Raw genomic sequence first — 5,565 nt, 5'->3', positions numbered from 1 at the left:
ACCAGTTCTTAGAGTCCCGGTCCTTTTGTATTACATATTCTGACAAGTCTTTTGGGTTCTATACCTGTAAGATATCTCCCTGTTTCTGCTGCTGCTGCTGCTGCTGCTGCCCTAAATTCAGAATTTCCTTATGTCTGGACCACTGCAATGACCTCTGAAGGGTTCTGCCTGCCTTTGCTCTCTCCATCCACTCCAGCTCACTCTGTAAACCCTGTGCTGGATCAATTTTTGATTTCCTATTTGAAAAATTAAGCCATCAGTCTGACTTTAATGTACCCCCCAAATCTGCCCTGTTTCCCATCTTTTTCTTTTTGTACCCTTTGACTCAGTTAAGTCAAAATACTCCTCTGTTTCCACACACAGCCTGGATCTTCCTGCCTCTGAGTCTCGGCTCAGGTTGTTCTGTTTACTTGCCCAAATATTAGCCAAATTTAAGACCGAACTCAAGCTCCTCCAAGGAACTCTCCCAGATTTCACTAACCTGAAAGTGACCTTGCTCCTTTCAACTTTTCTAACACTGTATTTGTTCCTCTTTTAAAGTATGCAGCACTTTATATAAATGCCTGGCCTTCTCCACTAGACCATGAAGTAGTCAGGGGTAGGACTACATCTTATCTCTAGTGCACTAAGCACAGAGCATCCCACATAGGAGCTACTCTACAAGCGTCACAGAACGCGGGACCATGTCTGCATTCTTGTTTGGGTTCAGTTTTATTTTAAGCACAGGAAAATGCAAAACATCCTGGAATATATTACTTACAATTATTGCCAAGGGGAAGAAATCTGTCTCCTATATGAAGAGCTGCCTGGCCATAGATTGTGGTTGGGATAGTAAAAACAATCACATAGAACTTTACAGTTTGCAACAGGCTCCGCTTCATTTGATCCCACAAGCTCGTGAGGTGAGTTGGTGTATTATAGGTGTTCCGGTTCATAGCTAAGGAACTGGAGACTCTGGCAGGAGAAATTACATGAGGTGCAAGAACCAGTAGGTGGTGGGGCTAGAACTCAGGTCTTGTGATTTCTCACCCTTGTCCACTGCTGTCCTCCAGCCCTCGTCATGAGGTGGGTGGAGACTTTGATAAATTCTTACTGCATTTTAGACAGATGGCCCCTGAAACTCCAGTATTTCTAGATAGGCATTCATCCTGGGCAAGAAAGAAGGTAAATGAGTTAAGCTTTCAATTCCAGATGCTGGAATAAAGAACAGTTTAAAAAAGTGTTAGAGTTTGAGTAGAATGTGATTGAGACATTTTATAAGTTAAGCAGAAAAGATGCTTACCTGTGAACTAAAAGCTGGTCAAGCATAGGTATCTTTGTGCTGGACTCCCTGTGTTTCCTAGAATATAAAAAGTAGCAAGTGGTAAGAGGAAGTGTTCAGCATCAGACCTACAGAAGCCTGGGCTCAAGCCCCAGCCCTACCACTTCTGACTGGCTGGCTTTGACAAAATGGCTGTCTGAACCTACCTCTCCTTGTCTGTAAATGAAACAGTCATCATAATCATGTCTCGGCGCTATGAATCCATCATCCCATTCAGTTCTCCCCACATGCTGAAAGTAGGTATTTTACTTACTGTTTGTTTGTTTGTTACTATTGTTTTTACTCCTTTCTCATTCTATACATAAGGAAATGCCAAAGCAAGAAGATGAACCACAGTACACATATTCACTAACCCATGTGCCCGCTTCCATCTATAGAACCTGGGATCCGAGGGAGACCCATCCCAGCAGGGTTCATGTGAAGGTTAGATAAGAAAATGTGTTTGAAGTGTCAAGATGATATTAATTAGATCCCTTCTCATGTTTTAAAATAAATGGTTGTGAATATCTCCAGGTATCTGTATTTCTTTAAATCATGTTTGAATTATAAGCCCTTTGTGTAATGATAATGATTAGTCAATCAAGCTTATGTTTATACTCAGCTTTCTTTTTTTTTTTTCATGGGGTGGGGGGAAAACTCATCATCAGAACCTGAGGCAGAGCCAAGCACCGCCCCCACCAGCCACAGCCGAGTAGTGGCTGAGAAAAGCCCTAGGAAGCAGGGAAGAGCCTTTGAAGTTCTGCTTTTGCAAAACAAACCTATAAAAGGTGGCGTATATCAAAAGCACAGTAATGAATTGCCTTGAAACTGGTGTCTGCTTTGCTTTAGTGTTTTGCTTTTTTTTTTTTTTTTAAGATATCAGTGCCTGTCTTTTTCTTGTTTTCTTTTTGTTTTTTAAGTTTTATTTTAATTCCAGTTAGTTAACATACAATGTTACATTAGTTTCAGGTGTACAATATAGCTATTCCACAATGCCACACATCAGCTTCATGTGAATGTTTAATGGGGAGTTACAGAAGTTAATTAAGGGAAGAAAATATTGTACAGGAATTGTTGATGGGTCTAGAAAGGCTTAAAACTGTGTTTAACATAAATGTTTTCATCAGACTTTCTTACCCTCCCTAACGATCATTCTAGCATCCAGGGACTAGAGAACATTCCAGAGGGGACCTGGAAGAGGGCAGAACTACAAGATGAACAGGACCAAGACTGATTCCAAATCTTTGCTCTAGTTCGCATTAGCTGTGCAATCTTCAACCAATGCCCATACACTCTTGCAACCCTGTGGCAGAGATTGTGTTTCTCAAACCATTTCATTTTCTCTGGGCAAACAGAAGTCAGCAGTGGTCCTGGGACTGATCCTGGCCAATGGGATGTACATGGTACGTGCAAGGCTGTGTTAAAATTCTTCGTTTTGCCACCTGGAATTCTCCCCCACCCCCAAATAATTATGTTTTTCTAACACAAAAACTATGACATACTTACTGTGGAAAATTTGAAAAGAAAATTTAGAATGAAAATATCCACTGCCTAAAATGATCACTATTAATATCATGGCATATTTCTTAAGGTAAGCGTATTCTTACCATAGTTGAGAAAACAATGCCCATACGATTCTCTATCCATTATTTTTTTCTGCTTGCCATGATCATAAGCATTTCTTTACATCACTAAAAATTATTTATTAGGCCTTATTTTCAGGAGTTCCATAATATTCCATTATAAGGATGTACCATAATTTCTCTAACCAATTCCTTATTGTTTGATAGTTAGATCATTTCCAGTTTTTCAGTTGTACAACATGCTGCAATGGCTGTTCTGTAAATTTTGGATTGCTTCCTTTGCAGTCTGAATTCTTCAAGGGGATTCAGGTTTTAGACTTGGGTAATATGTGGAAAACCATTACTGTATCAGAAACAACATGATTTCTGAAATGTAACAGCATTAGGAGCTCAACTGTGGGAACTGGGCTGTAGAGGCCTTGGAGAAGGTGGTTGAGATTCTTGAAAAAGACTGAAAGAAATTCTTTCCTACACCAGCTCTAAGGAGAGGGGCACAGCTGTCTGAGCATAAGAGACAATGGAGGGTCTTCCCTCCAGTTTTCTTTGAGGGTCAGGCAAGCCCTTTCTTGGTAGAGTCTAGCCTCATGTTTCATGAGCTGGTGGCAATTCTGCCTCACCATACTTCTTGAGGTTTATCCCTTTTCACTCGTTTATTTTTTTTGACCCACACCTGCGTTTTTTTTGACCCACACCTGCGTTTTTTTTAATTGAGCTATAATTAACATGCCCTAACATTCACTCTTTTAAAGTATATAATTCAATGGTTTTATTTTTTTTTTTAATTTTTTTTCCACATTTTTATTTATTTTTGGGACAGAGAGAGACAGAGCATGAACGGGGGAGGGGCAGAGAGAGAGGGAGACACAGAATCGGAAACAGGCTCCAGGCTCTGAGCCATCAGCCCAGAGCCTGACGCGGGCTCGAACTCAGGGACCGCGAGATCGTGACCTGGCTGAAGTCGGACGCTTAACCGACTGCGCCACCCAGGCGCCCCTCAATGGTTTTAATATAATCACAAGGTTGTGCAACAATCACCATTATCTAACTCCAGAACATTCTCATCACTCCAAAAAGAAATGCATACCAATCAGCAGCTCTTCTCTTACTGTCCAAACCCTTAACTCCTCACAACAACTAATTGACTTTCCTGTCTCTATGGATTTGCTTATTCTAAACTTCATAGACATGGAGTCTGTAATAGGTGGCCTTTTATGTCTGGCTTCTTTCACTTAGCACAGTGTTTTCAAGGATCATCCATGTTGTAACATGTATCCATACTTGAATTTTTAAGGCTAAACAATATTCCATTTTATAGATACACCAGATTTGTTTATCCACTCAACAGTTCATGGACATGTGGGTTGTTTCCTTGTTTGCGCTATTATGAATAAGGCTGCTATGAACATTTAATTCTAACTTAACTTGTGTACAAGTTATTATGTTATTATGTGGATACATAGTTTCAATTCTCATATACCTAGGACTGGAATTCCTGTTTAACTCCCTTTTTAACTTATTGCAGAACTGCCAAACTATTTCTGAAAAGGAACGCACATTTCTCATGCCCTCCACAATGTATAAGAGTTCCAATGTCTCTGAAGAAAAATGAACCTGGACCACTTTCTTACACCATACACAAAAATAAACTCAAAATAGATGAAAGACCTAAACGTAAGACAGGAAGCCATCAAAATCCTTGAGGAGAAAGCAGGCAAAAGCCTCTTTGACCTTGGCCACAGCAACTGCTTACTCAACACGTCTCCAGACGCAAGGAAAACAGAAGTAAAAATGAACTATTGGGACCTCATCAAGATAAAAAGCTCCCGTACAGAGAAGGAAACAATCAGTAAAACTAAAAGGCAACCAATGGAATGGGAGAAGATATTTGCAAGTGACATATCAGATAAAGGGTTAGTTTCCAAAATCTATAAAGAACTTATCAAACTCAACACCCAAAGAACAAATAATCCAGTGAAGAAATGGGCAAAAGACATGAATAGACACTTCTCCAAAGAAGACATCCAGATGGCCAGCTGACACATGAAAAAATGCTCAACATCATTCATCATCCGGTGAATAAAAGTCAAAACCACAATGAGATACCACCTCACACCTGTCAGAATGGCTAACATTAACAACTGAGGCAACAACAGATGTCCACAAGGATGTGGAGAAAGAGGATCTTTTTTGCACTGCTGGTAGGAATGTAAGCTGGTATAGCCACTCTGGAAAACAGTATGGAGGTTCTGCAAAAAATTAAAAATAGAACTACCCTATGACGTAGCATTTGCCTAGTAGGTATTTATCCAAGGGATACAGCTATGCTGTTTATACAGGCACATGCACCCCAATGTTTATAGCAACACTGTCAACAATAGCCAAAGTACGGGAAGAGCCCAAATGTCCATCGATGGATGAATGGATATAGAAGAAATAAAGAAGATACACAGTGGAGTATTACTGGGCAATCAAAAAGAATGAAATCTTGCCATTTGCAACTATGTGGATGGAACTAGAGGGCAATATGCTAAGCGAAGTTAGAGAAAGACAAATATCATATGACTTCACTCATATGAAGACTTTAAGATACAAAACATGAACATAAGGGAAGGGAAGCAAAAATAATATAAAAACAGGGAGGGGGACAAAACAGAAGAGACTCATAAATATGGAGAACAAACT

General features: G+C 39.9%; 1 long non-coding RNA gene across 1 annotated transcript; it reads left to right on the top strand.

Moving 5' to 3' along the window:
- The first annotated feature begins 1,256 nt into the window (after positions 1-1,256).
- On the top strand, positions 1,257-4,559 carry LOC121020532 (uncharacterized). Its single transcript, XR_005786181.1, has 3 exons — positions 1,257-2,088; positions 2,459-2,703; positions 4,406-4,559. It is a non-coding gene; the product is annotated as an uncharacterized LOC121020532 (long non-coding RNA).
- The last annotated feature ends 1,006 nt before the right edge of the window (positions 4,560-5,565 follow it).

Source organism: Herpailurus yagouaroundi, unplaced genomic scaffold (genome assembly GCF_014898765.1).
Source record: "Herpailurus yagouaroundi ecotype Mexico unplaced genomic scaffold, PumYag 250, whole genome shotgun sequence".
NCBI classification, from domain to species: domain Eukaryota; kingdom Metazoa; phylum Chordata; class Mammalia; order Carnivora; family Felidae; genus Herpailurus; species Herpailurus yagouaroundi.
The sequence above is the reverse complement of the archived record's forward strand: the minus strand, read 5'-3'. Positions and strand labels throughout refer to the sequence as shown.